The 21,341-nt window shown below is 41.0% G+C and overlaps 1 protein-coding gene across 20 annotated transcripts in view; it reads right to left on the reverse strand.

The window, feature by feature from the left end:
- Nucleotides 1-21,341, reverse strand: part of CADPS (calcium dependent secretion activator) — a 434,847-nt gene that overhangs the window by 337,970 nt on the left and 75,536 nt on the right. The window contains exon 1 of one of the 20 annotated variants that reach the window (XM_077275865.1): nucleotides 15,063-15,170. The exons of the other annotated variants lie outside the window; for them this stretch is intronic. The gene's annotated coding sequence lies outside the window, so the exon portion shown is untranslated. Of the gene's footprint in view, nucleotides 1-15,062; nucleotides 15,171-21,341 lie in introns of those variants that run through there. 20 annotated transcript variants of the gene reach the window in all.

The raw sequence follows: 21,341 nt of genomic DNA on the forward strand, positions 1-21,341 counted from the left end.
AATCTGATGATATGTGCTTTGCACAATATTATTATACTGCTCTGCCCGAAGTTGGAATCCTGGATCCACCCCTTGGAGCAAAGACCCCATTTGATATCCTATTCCCGTTCCCCTTAGAACCACTACATTTAGATTGTGAAGCCATTATCTGTAAAACTTGAACATTGGGATCAAAACTTTTTCAATTTAAATTTGCCAGCTTCACAGAATTTAGTCTGGAATTTTAATTAATAACCAATGAATTTGCCACAAATTGAAAGTATTCAGATGCCTTCAATTGCCCTGAAAAATTGTTTATGTGTGATTGAATTGTCACAGAACTATAAACGCAGTGCACTGGCAGACATAGACAGAAGACGGCTGCTGCATTCCCTGCCTTGGCTTCTATACAGCCTATGATGGTCCCTCCTTATTTATTGTGCTATGCCATGTGATGTGATAGCTACAAGGCATTATGGGTAAGCCTGTCAATTTGCATTTAAGGTCAATAATCCTTCTCTGGCTCATACAATCTTCTACACTGCATATTCACCATTTTGAATAAAGAGAATCACATATAGTTCAAAGTTATAAAAATTTGAAATGTATTTGATTGGCACGGAATCGATTACCTGATCTCTGGAGTTTGGGGCTCTCAGATAGATTTTTTTTTTAAATCATTTCAGTTACTTTTTGCGCTGGGTTCACCAGGTGAGGTAGATCCTCCAAGGTCTACGTAGATATGATATGATAAGATATGATACACTTTACTGATCATAGATGATAGACCCCATAGATGAGGTCATAGAGCCATGCCGGGCAACTTGCAAAATCCGATGTGGAGCTTAACAGAGGGCAGCGAACTCAGGGGAAGGAAGTGGAGCACAGGATAACCGGCACAGGTTGTAACAATGTGCCCTCATACAACCCAATGAACATCTGTATATGAGCAAAAATTGGTTGATGACTATAACACCAGTTCTACCGACTACCAGAAGCACCAGAATATAAAAAATATATTTCTTCTTCTCTTTACATCTGCCTTAAGGCAGTTTTCTCTGTCTGTACATCATTTCATACTGTTTAACTATATTGATGTGGAAGGATATTAAATATCATATCGTAAAATCTGTTTACTCGCTGAACTGCCGCTATTTCCCGTGTTCCTCGGTGATCAATGTCTGCGTATCGCTCCGTCCTGTTCTAGGAAAGGAAACATACTGTAGAACGACATAATAAAGAACATCAGTGCCATTAGAGACTGCAGCGAAAGATCAGACCCCATAAACCCTGCTCTCAATTTACAAGCCTGATCTATTCCTTCTGATCTCTAATGGCAATGTTCCGGCTTCCTCCTTGAAAATACGTCATTTTTTTTTTGGCTGCAAGGTCTGTCATATATCTTTAGTCGGAGTTCGGTGACATACTATTTTTATATCGGAATCTTAGTTACCCTTGAGTCAATAGAGTTTTCTCAAATTAAAACCCTAACTTGTAAATCTCGCGGTTGCTCAGATAAAGCGGACCTGTCACTGCATATAAAACGGGTGAATTCACACCTGAGCTGCAAATTACTTGTGACCTAGAATTTAACTTCGCTTTGCAGAATTGTTTGAGCTGAGAGGTCGGGATTCTCTGAGGTCAGGTGAGTTTTCTATGCATAAGAAAGCAGCAATAACATCTTATTATGCATGTAAAAAGGGCCGTATTCTAACTGCAGTTTGTTAACTGTTTGTCCAAGGAAGCACCGTACCCTCCTCTGGAAGAAAATAAGTAGTGGGCTGGATCAGGTAAGGATTTAGATTTGGTCTTCAGGAACACTTGTCATCTAGCCAAAAGGTGCCAGTTGTTATTTTATTCCTGCTGCTCCGCTGAGTATTCTGTTTTTTATTTTGTCTAAATCCGCCATACGGTTCCAGAGTTATGGGTCTTTTTATTCAGTGCTACCTTTTATGGTCTTTACAAAGAGGGCGTGGCTCACAGGCTCCTCTGGGGCGTGTCTTTAGGATTTTCTGCATAATTATCCTGTGAGCCACGCCTTCTTCAAAAATACCGTCAAAATTTGCACTGAATAAAAAGTCCTATATTTCTGGAACCGTCTGGCGCATTTCGAAAAAATAAAATACGCACTACTCAGGAAAGCAGCTGAAATAAAATGAGAGCAAAAACTGACCACTTTTGAACAATTGATGACAGGTCTTCTTTAAAGGGATTGTCCCTAATCAATAGTCCTGGGTGATGCATAAAAGTATTGTTGCCTCCTGGATCAATGAGCCCCCACCAGTTTGATCTTTTAAGTTCTGACATAACTTTTGTTGAGAAGCAAGGACTTGGTTCCATGTAGCTGAATTATTGGATTCATTCAATTCAACTACTGATGACAGAGAAGAATGAAGTTACATTTGAATCAGTAACTGTAATACCAGTACTGGTCACCAGGTGACAATACTGGAAACTTACTTAAAAGGGTTGTCCACTTTTAGAGATAATTGATTGATTTTTGTTTATACTTAAATGTATATATTTAGGCCTAAAAATTATTTTTTCAATTTTGTTTCATTAAAATTTTTGCACTTTTTTGCTTTTACAGACTCCTTTTTATCCCCTGCACATTCAACTTTGATGTGGTCTATGGTTATAAATCAGATAAGAGGGTCTAAAAAAAAGGCCATTGGGCCATCAGAACGAGCTCACTGACAGATTCTCATTAACTCTTTCTACAGCCAGCAACATCAAACCTATAGAGGGTAAATGGTATAAAAATTTTAATGAAACCCAATTACAAAAAGGTATTTTTAGACAAAACATATGTACTCAATTAATAAAAAAAAGTGTCCCTGTAGATGGAAAACCCCTTTAATTGTTATGTAAAAGCTCATTTGTAGGTTATTCTATGGTAGGATTCACTGATCATATCCTACAGGCAAAATTGTAAATAACCATTTTGAAAAATGAAACTGGTCACATAACTCCTCCTATCCGGGTTTTTTTGGACCAACATTGGCATGGTTTGATATTTCTATTTCTAAACTTCCCCCAAATAGATCTGAAAAAAAAGAATAAAGGACAGAAGAGCAAGTGATTAGCATCCGCCTACACGAATCCACTGCATAATGACCCAGTGCTCATGGAGATATGTTTAGACGAGAAATTCACGCGTCTCTTACGGAAAAAAAATTGGTTTTAATTGGTAGATTTATTATGAGAGCTGTTGTGAATTCTGTTGTGGGTTCTGCTCTTGGGCTCCCTCCGGTGGTTATAAGTGGTAGCGCTGCTGTTTGTCCTTCACAGCAGTCATCAGGTGCTTCCACTTTGGACGGGGCTATTTAGTCTGGCTTCACCCTTTAGTGAGTGCCAGTTGTCCATTGTTTTTCTGGAGGATTCACATCTCTGCTTGGTTTCTCCTGCTGGATTGTCCAAATCATCAAAGATAAGTCCTGGCTTTGTTTTTGCAGTCCACATGCGGTGGACTTTAAAGTTCAGTGAATTGCTATGTTTTTTCTTGTCCAGCTTTGTCTGTGTAAAGATTTATTCAGCCAAGTTGGAAGCTCTGGAGTCGCAGAGTTACCCTCCATGCCTTTAGTTAGGTGTGGAGATTTTTGTATTCTCTGTGGTGGATTTTTGTAGTATTTTAATACTGACCGCACAGTACTCTGTCCTGTCTTTTCTTTCTAGGTAGCGTGGCCTCCTTTGCTAAATTCTGTTTTCAGTCTGTGTTTGTAATTTTCCTCTCCTCTCACAGTCAATATTTGTGGGGGGCTGTCTTTCCTTTGGGGATTTTCTCTGAGGCAAGATAGTTTTCCTGTTTCTTTCTTTAGGGGTAATTAGTCCTCCGGCTGTGACGAGGTGTCGAGGGAGTGACAGGAACATCCCACGGCTACTTATAGTTGCGGTGTTAAGTTCAGGGTCTGCGGTCAGTATAGAGGCCACCTACTCCAGAGCTCGTCCATGCTGCTCCTAGGCCACCAGATCATAACAGAGAGCAGAAATTTGCCCTTGGCACATACCGGAAAATATTTGTGATACAGTGGGAAGAAATCTGACCAATATGCCGGTGGGCGTCCACCACCATTCATGTTCTCCTCCGTACACAAGCAAATGTATCACTGCTGGTTGAAGGAAATATTTAGCCCCTGATCTGAAAATTGCTACAAGTACAATTACAATCCCAGGAAAACAATCGCATGTGAACTTTGCAGCATTTCCTCCAGGTTACTGCATTTATATGAGGATTAGTGATGATGATGAACGAACGTGCTGGGATAAGGTGAAACCAGAAATAATGTCCCCTAAGTGTCCCCTTAAAAAAATAATGTATCATAAGTACCCTTTAAAACAATTAATGCCTCCTGAGTGTCACCTTTAGCTTTATTAGGGCCCCCTATAAAGCAATGATGCCCCGATTGCCCCCTCCAAAAGTAATAGCGCCATGTTAATCCAATCCCCTCCTAAACAAAAGGTTTAAAGCGAACCTGTCTGCAGGATTTTGCTCAGTAAACTAAAGGCATTGTCAGGCTGGCATTGTTAAACTGATTAAAATGATACCTGGGGTGAAGAAATCCGTCTTGTGGTTCTTGTGTAATCAGTATTACAAGTTTTCAGTTAATGAGATGCTCGTGCTCTGGGGGGGGGACTGTAGGCAAAGTCTTATCTTCCTTATCTTATGTTCCTCATCATAGGGGCAGAGAGAGACAGACTGTTTGTGCTTCAGGGTGGCCTGTTGGCAGGTCTTTCCTTGGTTTCTCTGGCTTAAAGCAGGAAGATAAGACTCTGCCTAAAGTCCCGCCCCAACTGAAAACTTCTAACACTGATTACACAAGAACCACAAGACTGATTTCTTCACACCAGCTATCATTTTAATCAGTTTAACGCTGCCAACCTGACAGTGTCTGCGGTTTACTGAGCAAAATCCTGCTTACAAATTCGCTTTAAGTTTTATTCTCCCATCCATTACCCTGCACACTTAGACACTGTAATGTCAGTACTAGAATCCTAAGAGAAGTGTAGAGATACATCTAAGTGACAAAAAAGGAGAATTCTAACAACCTGGTTATCAATTTTATTATGCATTTCCAGAATAACAGCGACTGGCCCAATGTAGAATTCCAAGGAAAAATTCTCATAAATTGTATTTTCATGGGGATTACTTGGAATCCTCAAAACAGATATGTCAAAGACCGTATAATTGTGTATCTGAATACCCTGTTCTATGGCTATAATCAAGTAATTAATGGGATTGTCCTGGACTTTAACATTGATGGCCTATCCTTAGAAATAGTCGTGTCTGATCGATGGGGGTGTGAACCCCGGCACTCTCAACAATTATCTTTTCCCTATGACTTCAGTTGTGGAGTTGCACAGCCCGGCTCCAACAATGGAATAGGGGTCATTGCCGGGTACTGCACATGTATCCCCTATTAATTTGAATAGAGGACAGATGTGCAGTACCCGGCCGCGGCCACTATACAGTCAATGGAGCAGTGCTGTGCAAATCCTTAACAGAGCAGTTCCGGCAGGTGACGACACAGCCGACACACCCCTATCTATCAGATCTAAGGATAGGGTATCAATATTAAAGTCCAATATAACCCCTTTAAAGGCTTTATTTGGGATTTCAGATGAGGAGGTGGAGTAGCTTGAAGAAAATCAAAACATCTGCCTATATTTTGTGGACACCTTACTGAAATGAATAATGGTCATATTTTCATCCTTTACCATGAGAACCCTCATGCCCAAAGCCAGGCAGATAATAAATGCATACACCTATATCTTTAGAGCAATCCTAGAAATATCGATAATTGGATATGGTGGACTTTAAGCAATCTAGCAAGATGAATTTGGTTCAGTACATATGTTTGTATATCACCTGTTTAATGGTGATTTCCATTTGCTGAGAGTTACTGCTGAGAGAGGGAGGGGAAGAGCTGCTTTATTAACAGTCTGGACACAGCCATACATTCTGAAATTCTAGTAAGGTAAGATTTAGATTGATTTTGTGTGTTTGCAGCCTCTTTTAGTAATCAATATAATGATTCTGTGATTTTTGTTAGCTATCTTAATCTGAAATGATTCAATTAACCACATGTAAATAATGAATATTTTTAAGTTACAGTATGTGTCTGTAACATACGCTCTGTTTCCCATCAGAGTTAAGTACAAGGGCAAAGCAATTGAAGTCTCGAGATAAGGGTATTGATCAGAACATCGAGGACAGAATGTAAGAAAATCTATACGCACAATATTGTTTTGGCTTCAGTGTACATCCCTTTATGTCTGTATATTTTGTGGTAATGTAAAAATAACCTTGATCACAACAATTGTCTACCAACTATCATCCAGCAAATCAAATCCATTAAAATAAAATTAGGCACAGCAGAGTCAAATTTAATTTCTAAAAGTAGGAACAAGACTATTTAAATTCTTACTTAAAACAATATTTACTTAACTTGATTCAAAAATCAATTCTATGAGAGATCCTTGGTTTAATGTGCTTACATATTTAAAGAGATATTAAAAGTTTACCTTCACTTCCCCAAACCATAGTAATTGCCAAAATGTCTTTGTGATTTATTCCCATATTTCTACATTATAACTAGATTTATAAAATGCTGTTCTGGTCATTTTTTTCTGCTCTGTGGAGGTTTCAGGGTAACTAAAGGGGTTGTCCACTGCTGAAGATCCAGTCTAATTAATTGAGGACCTGAAATAAAATAAAAGCAATCTACACTCACATCCCGCAGCAGCATAATTCCAGTAATGCTGACATCACTATTCCCAGCGATGATGTGATATTGTTGTGTCACATGCCTCTTGCAGCCAATGAGATGCCACTCCTCAGCTTCAGCTCATCAAAATCCTGTTAGGGAAGATGTTTGCTCTGATGGAATATTAAAGGCTGCAGCTGACGAGGGCCCACACGTGACACAACAATGTAACATCGTCACCAAGAACAAAGGTTCCATCTGCAGGAAGTGAGTATAGATTGTTTTAGTTTAAATAATATCTTGAATTAATTAAGCTAGACAACCCCCTTAAAGATCTCATTGCTCTTTTGGAGTTTGGGGTAAGTTAGGTTCCCATTGTGGTTCCAATATTTCTTACTGTAAATATAGTGTTATTGGAACCATAATGGGCACCCACTCAACCCCATAGTAATGTTTTCCACTGAGATTAGTTTAACAAAATATCTGTCCGTAGCTATTTCACAGCGGCCACCAGAATTCATATTGTGTGTAAATTGTGGAATGCATCCTTTCTCAGCGGAGGAGTGTTCTAAAACAATCATATTAACCTGTTTAGCAAATTAAATTCCTTCCTTACTATTTTTACTGTACTCTGATTAAAAAGTTGTAAAGGATGGAGCATACTGTACAGCTTCCAGTGAAAATGATCACACTGCTTTATACATAGAATCCAAATCATTGTATTCATAGAGTTTTAGTAATTGCAATAATTCACAATGAGGCACATATGATCACTACTTCACGTACTGAGAGACCCCGCTGTGGCTTTTTATATCCTTCTGAACATGAAATAAGCAAAAAAAATTGAAAAACATGAAGCTAGAATGTCTTTCAAGATTAGAAACCTATGTCATGTTCTAATAGTGAAGAAAGCAGTTTATTTCATTGCGATGTATGTGGATTCTTGCTCTATAGATCTGAACTGCTACTCACTGTGGTCTTAATTAAATACAAATAAATCTTACAAATGGAAGAAAAGCTTTACGTGTTTCAAAGGAGGTTGAAAATTTGTGTATGGTCAAATGAATAATCTTAATATTGTCTCATGCAAAAGCATTAGATTTATTGTGTCACATGGTGTCCTTCTGATCAAATGTGCTAGAACATTACCATCATGCCATAATAAAGCCATATGGACCAAAGTCCATCATCAAAGTCTATCAACAAGTGTCTGGATTCAGGGGCCAATGGGAGAATTCAATAAAAGGTCTTGACTGTCCTCATGGTCCCTCTCAAACCCAGGTAGAATATTCAGATGTTCCAGAGGGGGACCTTTTCCATCTAAAGACATTGAAGCCAAGGCAAGGATTGTTTGCACCCCTCAGCATGCAGTACAGTTATACCCCTGCACTCACTATGGATGTCTACAATCCATAGATCAACGTCATGGATAAACCAAGGAAACAAGTTTCTCTTAGAGAAACTTTACTAGACCATTATCTCCTAAATGGTTTACACCTCCTTTAAGAAACATTTCCGAACTTCTGACAGTTTGTTTAAGACTTCTCCGCACACAGGTGGTCAAATGCTATTAAGTGACATAGAGTAAAGGTACCTTCACACGAAACGACATTATAACGATATCGCTAGCAATCCGTGACGTTGCAGCGTCCTCGCTAGCGATATCGTTTCGTTTGACACGCAGCAGCGATCAGGATCCTGCTGTGATGTCGCTGGTCGCTGAATAAAGTCCAGAACTTTATTTGGTCGTCCGATCGCTGTGTATCGTTGTGTTTGAAAGCAAAAGCAACGATACCAGCGATATTTTACACTGGTAACCAGGGTAAACATCGGGTTACTAAGCGCAGGGCCGCGCTTAGTTACCCGATGTTTACCCTGGTTACTAGCGTAAAATGTAAAAAAAACAAACAGCACATACTCACATTGCGTCCCCTGCAGTCTGCTTCCTCCTCTGACTCAGCGCCGCAAAGTGAAAGTGAAAGCAGCACAGCGGTGACGTCACCGCTCTGCTCTCACTGTACGGCGCTCAGTCAGTCAGGAAGTGGACGCAGGGGGACGTGAATGTAAGTATGTGCTGTTTGTTTTTTTTAGATTTTACGCTGGTAACCAGGGTAAACATCGGGTTACTAAGCGCGGCCCTGCGCTTAGTTACCCGATGTTTACCCTGGTTACCAGGGGACCTCGGCATAGTTGATCGCTGGAGAGCGGTCTGTGTGACAGCTCTCCAGCGACCAAACAGCGACGCTGCAGCGATCGACATTGTTGTCGCTATCGCTGCAGCGTCGCTTCGTGTGAAGGTACCTTCAAAGCCAATCATCCCGTAATCCTCCATTCTGCTTCTCTGTGAAGCTGTTCATTCAATTATCGGATTTTTACCTGCCTTTGGCCACCTGGGCACAGATGACGTCTTCTCCATCTTTCTACTCTGTTGATCCACGGACAGATTTCATTTTGAAACTTTGGCATGACACATAAGCACTGAAAGCCAACAATCCGACGGCTCATATTCAAGAATTATAATCCCTTTAGCATTTAATGAGTCGCCTCTCGAAAATGAACATAGAAATATACAGTAATAGCCAAGTAAGTGACTGCTACTTGAAGTCAGTGATTACAGCAGAAGGTCAGGCTAAAAGTCCAACATTAGGTTAATCCATTCAAAAACAATGTGAAAATGCATAAATCATGAGCTAAGACCCATTATTGATAAAGAAATTCATTAGATTAAAGACATATAGGCTTATGTATATGTAACATCTATCAATCAAATATGGACCACGCTTAATGGCGTACTTAGGCCATGTTCCCACATAGCGTGGACGCTGCCTTTTTTTCTGGTGTATTTTTTTGTGCAGGAAATCTAAAGGTACCGTCACACTAAACGATATCGCTAGCGATCCGTGACGTTGCAGCGTCCTCGCTAGCGATATCGTTTAGTTTGACACGCAGCAGCGATCAGAATCCTGCTGTGATGTCGCTGGTCGCTGAATAAAGTTCAGAACTTTATTTGGTCGTCCGATCGCTGTGTATCGTTGTGTTTGACACCAAAAGCAACGATACCAGCGATATTTTACACTGGTAACCAGGGTAAACATCGGGTAACTAAGCGCAGGGCCGCGCTTAGTAACCCGATGTTTACCCTGGTTACCAGCGTAAAAGTAAAAAAAAACAAACACTACATACTTACATGCGTCCCTCAGCGTCTGCTTCCTGACACTGACTAAGCTCCGGCACCAAAGTGAAAGTGAAAGCACAGCGGTGACGTCACCGCTGTGCTGTTAGGGCCGGAGCTCAGTCAGTGTCAGGAAGCAGAGGCTGGGGAACGCGCTGGTGAGTATGTACTGTTTGTTTTTTTTACTTTTACGCTGGTAACCAGGGTAAACATCGGGTTACTAAGCGCGGCCCTGCGCTTAGCAACCCGATGTTTACCCTGGTTACCCGGGGACCTCGGCATCGTTGGTCGCTGGAGAGCGGTCTGTGTGACAGCTCTCCAGCGATCAAACAGCGACGCTGCAGCGATCGGCATCGTTGTCGCTATCGCTGCAGCGTCGCTTAGTGTGACGGTACCTTAAGAGTTTAAGCAAAGTGGCATTCATTTCATGAAACCTCAACTCAAGTCCATTGTCCTTTTAAAGGTGTTGTCGAACTATAGAACAAAATGAATTCACATCAGCACACTGGATCCACGTAACCAGTAGTAGTAATCAGGTGAGAAGATCTGATGTGTCTTAGATATAGGTGAGAAGATGTGATGTCTCACAGATACAGGTGAGAAGATGTGATGTCTCATAGATACAGGTGAGAAGATGTGATGTCTCTTAGATACAGGTGAGAAGATGTGATGTCTAATAAATACAGGTGAGAAGATGTGATATTTGATACATACAGTTGAGAATATTTGATGTCTCATAGATTCAGATGAGAAGATTTGATGGCTCATACATACACATGAGAAGATTTGATGCCTCATAGATGCAGGTGAGAACATCTGATGTCTCATAAATACAGGTGAGAACATCTGATGTCTCATAGATACAGGTGAGAACATCTGATGTCTCATAGATACAGGTGAGAACATCTGATGTCTCATAGATACAGGTGAGAAGATCTGATGTCTCATAAATACAGGTGAGAACATCTGATGCCTCATAGATACAGGTGAATAGATTTGATGTCTCATAGATACAGGTGGGAAGATCTGCTGTCTCATAGATACTGGTGGGAAGATTTGCTGTCTCAGCTACAGGAGAGAAGATTTGATGTCTCATAGATACAGGTGGGAAGATCTGCTGTCTCATAGATACTGGTGGGAAGATTTGCTGTCTCAGCTACAGGAGAGAAGATTTGATGTCTCATAGATACTGGTGGGAAGATGTGATTTCTTATAGATACAGGTGAGAAGATCTGCTGTCTCATAGATACAGGTGGGAAGATCTGCTGTCTCATAGATACAGGTGGGAAGATCTGCTGTCTCATAGATACAGGTGAGAAGATCTGCTGTCTCATAGATACAGGTGGGAAGATCTGCTGTCTCATAGATACAGGTGAGAAGATCTGCTGTCTCATAGATATAGGTGGGAAGATCTGCTGTCTCATAGATACAGGTGGGAAGATCTGCTGTCTCATAGATACAGGTGAGAAGATCTGCTGTCTCATAGATACAGGTGGGAAGATCTGCTGTCTCATAGATACAGGTGGGAAGATCTGCTGTCTCATAGATACAGGTGAGAAGATCTGCTGTCTCATAGATACAGGTGGGAAGATCTGCTGTCTCATAGATACTGGTGGGAAGATTTGCTGTCTCAGCTACAGGAGAGAAGATTTGATGTCTCATAGATACTGGTGGGAAGATGTGATTTCTTATAGATACAGGTGAGAAGATCTGCTGTCTCATAGATACAGGTGGGAAGATCTGCTGTCTCATAGATACAGGTGGGAAGATCTGCTGTCTCATAGATACAGGTGAGCAGATGTGATGTCTCATAAAACACAGAAACACCATAGGTAACACAGACCCTTGAGCATAGCTGGACTTTTGGGGTGTGCGTCCTGCATGTTTGCATAGGGCTAATCATGGCAAGCACCGATCACACTCCTTACATTGCTGCTGTCTCATAGATACAGGTGAGAATCTGACCGCACTCCTCACATTAGATTATGCATGTAGCAATGATATTGTCCCTGTATGTTGATATTTGCATGAGCTTTTACCCATTTTTGCAATGCTGTTGGCACGTTGCTGCATTCATTTTGGGTAGCCGTATGGAGGTGTTATTTGAGCATTATATGATTTGATCATTTTTACACTGTATGCAAAGGAAGGGAGACCCCAACAGAAGGCAATGCACAAATCACCATCTAATGCGACACCGAGCGAGGCCAGTGCACGCGGCATTACTGTGTGCATGGACATTCAAAGAAAAAGCCGTCAATTCCAAGAATGTAAAATTGACTTCATAATTTACCTACAGGCGTCATCTGAAGAGCAGAGGAGAAGTGGCTCCTTCTCCTGACGACACATTCCCATAATGTGGAGTTCAGCATTTAACAAGTCAATGGAATGAGGTGACGTCAATTCCCGACAAGGTTCAGATCACTTTCGGATCATATTCGCAAATGCTTCTCAGAGTCTAAAGTGCGTGGGTAATTGCACGTCTGCTTTAAGCCTTTCTCCACTAAGTAAGAAAGTCAGTTAATGGATAAATGGGCTCGCTAACAGGGGTAGTGCTTAAGTAATCTTTAGCGCGGATTTAGATGTGACAGCTGCATGGACTGAGGCATGTCGTCCTGAAGAATAATGCAAATTACTGGGTAGTGGAGAACACTACAATTCTCAGCAGACCTTACAGCTTCAGGGCTTTGTAAAACCAAAGATATCCCATTGTAATGTCACCATGAGGTGTCACAAATGGCTATATTAACATTGCATGGCACAGTGTGCACCACCTTATATCAGAGCCCCACCATATGGTGTGTGCCATATAGTAAAGCACCATACCGAACCTTCCTGCATAATGGTGACTGCATAATATGTGTTCTCCTTTACTAAGCAGGTAATGCCAGCTATAGTTAGTCTATCCTGGTCTGGAGAGGTGAAAGTTATTGCAAGCGGTGTTTCCTTTTCACTTGATGTCTTTATGTTACTTTGTTGCCTCACTGGCTTTAAACTTTTATTCCTTAGTATTTTTCCCTGTGGGAGTGCTATGTGACTGTGCTTCTGTTTTGCTCCAGCCTGTCTGACTTGTTGGTGTTCCGCCCATACGCTTAACAGATTGGTTATACTCAGGAGTATAGTGAGGAACGAGACCCAGGCTTCCCCACCATCAGGGGTAATCCTGGGGACAGGGATATCTATGGCCTGAGGAACAGTATAGGAGCCCATTTCCTATTCCAAACTCAAACCGTGTCAAAAGTAGTGTAATCTGAGTGCTGTACAATCTTTAAATTAATGATTAATGATTTAAAAAAGTTTATTCACAACATTAAAAGACATCCCCTACACAGACGAATGGTAATAACTTCGATTTTCTGAGAGCAGGACCTCTTCCAGGTTTATGCGTGACCTTGGATGACAGAATCCTGATTGGCCACTCTTCGCTTTTGATTTCTCCTCTTTGCTTTCCAAGAGCTATAAAATTATTATTTTTTAGTCGATGGAGATCGAGGTTTGATTTATCATTGCCATTTTGGGGGCCATATGGCTTTCCGGACTCTTTTTGCTCCATTTTGTTGGGAAGCAAAGTAACTAAAAAAGAGTGATTCTGCTATTTTGTTTTTTTTTTCCCTTTCAGCATTCACCATATGGGATTAATATTATGATATTTTATTAGTTTATTCAGTTATACATATGTTTATACTGAATACATTAGGCACCCTCTGCACTCTGGCACTTTCCCAGGATCGTTGGGTACAACCGCCCCCACATATCCTGACAACAAGGCTTTAAATTGCTGAGATGACTGCTTGAGAGCTTCACTATCCCCAGCATTCCCATAGATAACAGATAGGACAGATGGGACACTTCAGAGCCCCATCATTGGGATCAGTGAGGATCCCATAGGTCAGACTTTTGACAGTTCAATTAATTAAGTTTCCCATTACTGTAAAGTTTTTTATTCTTTAAAATCAGCTTGGTATGGGATCTGGGAAGCAAAATTGTATTTTTTCTCTTTGCACTTATAACCCAAAATGTGCGGCACATGCTTAAAAAAAATGATATAACGATACTCTGTTGGGAGATGTCTATGCTGTATGCGTCTATATGTGACCACCCAGTGGTTGTAATGTGATCTACACCCTGTAAAGAGCTTTTCTAGCAAGTTGGAATATATATTGTTGAAACCCTTAACTAAAATTCAAGAAAAAGTTAAGGGTGAACACATCTGTAATTGTTGCCAACACCTGGACAAGTGCCAAAGCCCACATTACTTGAATGGATGCAGTTTCCTAGGTTTCAATTTGTAACATCCACAATGCAAATTGCCTATATGGGCCTTGTCAAGAGTTGGGTCCATACTTTTTAAATACAAGTGATCACAGGATCAAGTCCCCTAGGAAGGGCATTAAAAGATGAAGAAAAATGTTAAAAAAAATCTACGGAAGCATCTACTGACCATTGTGAAGGGGGAGGAGCTGTGATATTGCCTATGGTGATTGGTGGATCCTGTGTTTTCAGCTGTTGCATAGTGGTGTTATCAGTCATTGTAAGCCTGCCTCTGATGATAATGAGCCTGCTGAAAACTCTTCCTAAATTAAAAGGTAGAATGAGTCTAGAAAAACCCCAGTGGCCAGAGTAAGAATTACAAGATTTCTAATTTTGTTTTTAATTAAAAATAAAAAGAAAAACTGCTAAATATTTTTTGAAAAATAGATGTAAAACAAAATTCCGATTTGAGCATTAGGTCATGTTTTGATGACACATTCCCTCTTTTGACAAATCTCCAAATAATAAAAAAAAAATAGCATATTTAATATCGCTACATGTATAACTGTCTGGACAAATTACCTTTAATATTTGTCCCATAAGAAGAACTTAAAAAATAAAGAAATAGCAGAATTGCTGTTTTTTATCACTTTCTGTAATAACAAATGATAGAATAAAAAGAAAGCAGAAAAGCATATCAACCCCAAAATAGTAATAATAAAAACTACAATTTCACTGGCAAAAAAAAAGTCCTGATACAACTCTATTGACCTATACATAAAAAAGTTATAGCTCTAAAAAGTCTAGTCCTGCCGTGAAACCATAACTCACAACATGTCTGACGGCTTTAACGTCTTGCTGTTTTTTGTAGTGTCGTACAGCAAGAAGCAAGATAACAAAAGGCAAAAGCAAATATTTTTTTTTTCTGGAAAATAAATATTATTCTAATTCCTTACCTGCTCGACAAGCAAATTGGGGACAGACAAGGCAATAATCACAGACAAGGCGGTGAATCGGCATCTTGCTTAACCCGCGAATGTTCCCATAATGAAATTAGCCTCATGGAGATGCAGGAGCCTCAGTGCATCTGAACAATACCATTATTTTTACTCTGTCGACACAAGCTGAGGCGGATAATCAGGTCTTGGCAGAGGTTAATGTTGTACCATTCCTACGAAGAAACTGGCCCGGAATGTAGATTTGTGCAGAATTCTTATACTTATCAACACTGTGTGTTTGTCAGACCCGGGAAGTAAAAAAACGAAAAAAATAAGCAAATTGTACAATCTGTGTGGTAGACGCCATGCGGAATCGTTTTTCGAGGTTAATAGATATTGAACCCATCATGATGCCTAATGAAGCAGCGATTTCATTCAGGAGAGAAGGAGCTAAATCCGTCTCGTAAATTTAATAAGAACGCAACGTAATGCCATGTATGAGCGCTGCAATGCCGGTTTTGTTGCGTCTGCTTTGTATTCTCCGCTCATTGAAGATGATAATAATATCTAAGGTGCCAGCAAAATAGCAGAAAAATGGCGGCCATATTAACAACCAGTAAAACAAAAAATAGGCAAAGCGTGAGAAACTGTGCAGTAACCGCAACACTAAATGTCTGTCTCCAAAGAGTCCATAGAAAACACAGAGCTAGTTCTATGGCCGCTAAATAAGGCAAATGTTGGTCCAATTATTGCCTTATCGGAAGAAAACTATATAACTGTGGTCTTTTGTTTTGGGCAGATTCAGTTGGTTAGGATGGAGGATTCAATTTGATGCGAAAGAGCCCACGATTGCTGGAAAAATAGAGTTAAAAAATACTAAAATACATCATACTCACCTGTCCTAGGATCTCACTCACGGGTGTAATTGCAATAGGTGCAGGGATTGCAATCACACCTGGGCCCTGGAGACTAAGGGGTCCAAGAAGTCCTTTTAGCCTACATAAAAAGATTAAGACTTGCAATAATTGGGGTCCCCATTGGAACTTTTTCATTGGGGCCCATGGCTTTCAAGTTACGCCACTGAACTTATACTTCCTCCATCACAGTTCCTGGTTCTATGTGCTGATCTTTAGCATCATTGGGAACATTGGGTTCGCCCAAGTTTTTTTGTAGAGTTCGGGGCCGGAGATGACGCGAACTTGCATCTGAACCTCGAGCTTGGACTTTACAGATAGGGGATGGGGCGGGAGGCGCTGTAAAACCGGTCCAGTGACTCGTCCTCCCGTCCCGCTGCCTCCAGACCGCATCTGCTTCCGGGGCCGCTCATTAAGTTCCGACAGTATTCACTGCACTCAGCAGTCTTTAGCTTTTTTGCAGCAGTGTTCGTGCGGCATGAACACTGCCAGAAAAAGCCGAAGACTGCTGGGTGAAGTGAATACTGCCAGAAGCTAATGAGCGGCCCCGGAAGCAGATGCATGACAGGAGGACACGTCGCTGGATAGGTAAGTATAATTATAATATTTATTATTAATTTTTATGCCTTTACAGCCTAAAGGCCCTAGACCTGAACTGGACCCGAACTGTAACACGGGTTTCCCATGGAAACACATGTTCGGGACCTTGTGACCGAACACATTCGGTATGGGTCCAGAACTTTACAGTTCGGGTTCACCCTTCCCTAGTCTTCAGTTCTTCTGGTGCTCCCTTCCAGCTCTGAGTCTAGTGATTGGCTTCACATGATCGTGTGTGGGGGAAGAGAATGACACGTCATTGACGTCAATGATGTGCTTCGCCCTCCACCTGAGTAAGGTCAATCACTCACCTTAAACCTCACTCAGATGTCCGATTTTTTCACATACGATAGAATCTGACTGATAATTCTGATCAGAGATTGATACGAGTGTCATTCGATTTTTTTCGTACATGGAGAAATGAAAAAATAATAATTTTCTCCACCCTCTCCATTCTGACAGTCCTTAAAAATCGGATGTCATCCAATTTCGGTCTGATTTTTTTTTCACAGATCCACACACTTGCATTGTGATTTTGATCCAACCCAAAATCAGACATGTCTCTGCTATTTTCCGAGGATCACTTGGTCCGAGGAAAAAAATGAACACGTGAATGGCCCCACAAACTATCACAGGGACGAATGGGGCAGACGGAGAACTGGGAAATGTGGTGGAGGTGGTGTGAATAGGTGAATATAAAGTGTTTTATTATTTTATCCCCATCATACCCCTCGCCAATTTTGTTAGATTCTTATAAATGAAATTCAAAACATTTTTGAAACCCAAATTTTTGGCAAATTCAATTCGAAACAGGTCAATTGGCTCATCTGTCACCGGCATGCAGAACGACCGTGATAGTAAATTCCTAGACTTGTAATTATTAATAATTTTAGTAAATTCTATTCAAATTTTCAACGTTTTTGTGCCATGGAAATATAAATTACACCAGAGAGTTATATGATGAATAAAATTCTTTGCTGTTTGTTTGTTTTTTAATTAATGACAATCGTTGAAGCTTCAGCATGTGATTATTTCATCCCTTCTGGTGTCCCCAGGAGAATTAATTGCTGTAGACCCAGGCTCATGTTCTGATTGTAAACCCCCAACTGTTCTCCTTCGGGAAGCCTTTGAAGCCTGTTGTCCTATTGTCTTAAGGTTGTAAACTGTGAATCTATCAAGAGGGGGGTGAATAACATTAACGGCAATTATGGACTTGCTTGTTGGACCCACTGCAAAGAAAAGATTTCTAAAGGGGAATTAGTTGTGTTCCAAAATATTAGCTCACATCTTTCCTCATCTGTCCTAATGTGCCAACAGGTCCTATTTACGGGGATGTTTGGCTTTTGAACATTGGGCCAATTTCCTTTTCTTTTCTTTTTGATTTCAATGAATTTAGGATGATTTATCGACTTAACAGAAAAGATCCATGCAAACAGAAGCTCCATATTGTCTCCGTGCCGCCGTCCATGTCTACCCCTCTGATGCCTGCTGGGGGCGAAGAATGACCGGAGAAGAATGAATATGGGAATACTATTTAATAAAAACAAGAGAACTTATTTTGACCCAAACAAACCTGGGAACAAAATTCGGTAAAAAGATTCAGAATTAATTGGGTCTACAGCAGAGGTTGAACATCTGCTCATGGTCGCCCGGCACATTGGTAGAATTATATTCCATAGATAACTCATTTCTAGATTAAAGGGATTTTTTGATTTTGGAAAACTCCTGTTCCCCCAACTGTGGTTTGTTTTACAAAAACAAAATGTGCTTTACTCATCCTCCCTGGGTCTAGTTCTGCGTCTCAGCCACTATTCCCAGTTATTGTCTGCAGCGCTAACATCACGCCGACAGCGCTGCTGCCAATCATGAGCTCGGTGGCTCTCTGTGACTCGTGCTGTCAACTGCTGTCAACCTCCTGCAGAGTGCACCAAGAACCTAGACGAGTTAATGAAGGTAAAGCGCTGACAGCAAATATTGATCAGATTTAGATTTCTCTTTTGTTTACTCAATAAACTATTAACCCTTCCATTCTTTTAAACGTTCCTTATGTTGCAGCATTTTTTCCACATTTTTATGACTCTACGCTTGATGACGGATGGTAATTCCCTACGACACTGCGATGCCTCCTGCCAATTGTTTATACTGCTGACGTTACTTGTGATCAGCGGTACATGAAACGGTCTGAGCATTAAGCCGTTCAATACTAATTTACCCAATCATATTCTTGTTAATCTTCATGTGCCGTCACAGTGTGTTATCATTTTTCCGCCACTACCTTGATAGCAAACATTTCAATTTCAACCATGCGCACCTGCTAATTTGCATCGACGGGCTACCTTTCTTCTACCAGACGCGTTCCTGTAACAACAGCCTCTAGAAAAAGCCAACAGCTTCATCATTGAAAGCTTAGAATGTGTTATACCAGCGTAGAAATGTAGACAGATCGCAATAACATGAAAATCCCCTTAATAAAAAAATACTCTCTCTCTCTATATATATATAAATCTTCATGTTATCCCCTTCCGTCAGTTCTACGTAGATGTTCAAAGAATGCTTTTTGTTCTGGAGGACCCAGGGTGTCCATCCATTACACGGATAACCTATTGATATTATTAGTTACTTGTAATGCTTCATTTCTCCTCTGGGAGTGCTGCAGTAAAATTGAACACCCTAAATCAAGTTTCCAATTTTATTTATATCATTGTATAATAAAAATCCTCTGCAACTTTCTTAGTTTCTCACTCCTCACTATTTCAATATCTCTCCTTGCTTTGTTTTGAACCTGAAAAACAACATGTTACCAGAAAGAAGCAGCCGCCTGTGTCAGATGGTAAGGATCAAGACAGACACTTAACCTCAGATATAAACAAGAGGTCTTCAGTTTATTGGCAGCAATCAGAGATCGAAAAAGTTGAAAAGTATTGAAATAAAAGTATGTAAAAAGTTGGTAAAACGTTGCGTACCTTTGAACTACATAGTGAATAAATCTTTCATAAACTCCAACTTCCACTTAACCTGTTAGTGAATTCTGAGCTTATAGATCAGGCAGTTGCTCAGGGCTGCATCAGTTAGGCCTCATTCAGACTTCATTATTCCTGCTTTTTACGGAGACAGCACATAGCTGTAACAGTCTACAAGCACAGATCATGTCCATGTCCCCCAAAAATTGAGACATCCATTTTTAATCCGATTTGCTGAATAAACTCACCGTTCCAAGATGAAGGGTTGGTAAAAAAATAATGGATAACACTCGGATGCCACCCATGTGTCATGGATCGCTGCTTCCCACTGGGAAGTTTATAGGAGAAGCTTTGTAAGACCTCTCTCTTTTTTTTCCATATTGTGTTGGGCAGCACTATGGGGGGCATTATTGTATGTGTGTGTGGGAGGGATACTGTAGGTGAATTCACAGTGGGGATATTATACTGTGATGGGCACTGTGGTTGGCATCATACCATGAGTTTGGGGGTACTGTGGGTGCAAATTATGTGAGAGAATTAACTGTGGGTGCATCATCCTGTTTTAGGGGTACTGTGGGACATCGTACTGTGCATGTGGGGGTACTGTTGGGTCATCATACTGCGTTGGCGCACTATACTGAGAGTGTGGGGGTTACTGTGGAGGCAAATTGTGTGAGAAAAATTAATTGTGGAGACATTATTCTGTGCTGGGACATCATACTGTGCGTGTGAGGAAACTATTTGTGGAGGCATCATATTGTGTATGTGTGGGTTACTGTGGTGAATTCACTGTGGGGGCATCATACTGTGTATGTGGGGGTTACTGTGGTGAATTTACTGTGGGGGCATCATACTGTGTGTGTGAGGAAATTATTTGTGGGGCTATCATCCTGTGTATGTGGGGGTTACTGTGGTGAATTCACTGTGGGGGCATCATACTGTGTGCGTGAGGAAACTATTTGTGGAGGCATCATACTGTGTATGTGGGGGTTACTGTTATGACCCCAATGGCGAGGGTCTCAGAGGTACGTGGAAGTCTGCAGAATACAAAAATCCAGCTCATAGGGCAGTGGTAACTGGGTTGACCATATATCTACTCCTAACGCCAACACTAGAAGTAGCCGGGGATCATACCTACGTTGATTCTAGATGACACGCTCCAGCCGGAGAATCTAGCTACCCCTAGTAGAGGAAAACAAAAGACCTTTCTTGCCTCCAGAGAAGGGGACCCCAAAGCTGGATAGAAGCCCCCCACAAATAATAACGGTGAGGTAAGAGGAAATGACAAACACCGAAATGAACCAGGTTTAGCACAGAGAGGCCCGCTTACTGATAGCAGAATAAAGAAAGGTAACTTATATGGTCAACAAAAACCCTATCAAAATCCACACTGGAAATTCAAGAACCCCCGAACCGTCTAACGGTCCGGGGGGAGAACACCAGCCCCCTAGAGCTTCCAGCAAAGGTCAGGATATAGATTTGGAACAAGCTGGACAAAAATACAAAACCAAAACAAATAGCAAAAAGCAAAAGGCAGACTTAGCTGATATAACTGGAACCAGGATCAGTAGACAAGAGCACAGCAGACTAGCTCTGATAACTACGTTGCCAGGCATTGAACTGAAGGTCTAGGGAGCTTATATAGCAACACCCCTAACTAACGACCCAGGTGCGGATAAAAGGAATGACAGAAAAACCAGAGTCAAAAAACTAGTAACCACTAGAGGGAGCAAAAAGCAAATTCACAACAGTACCCCCCCCTTAGTGAGGGGTCACCGAACCCTCACCACGACCACCAGGGCGATCAGGATGAGCGGCATGAAAGG

Source organism: Ranitomeya variabilis, chromosome 8 (genome assembly GCF_051348905.1).
Source record: "Ranitomeya variabilis isolate aRanVar5 chromosome 8, aRanVar5.hap1, whole genome shotgun sequence".
Taxonomy (NCBI): Eukaryota; Metazoa; Chordata; class Amphibia; order Anura; family Dendrobatidae; genus Ranitomeya; species Ranitomeya variabilis.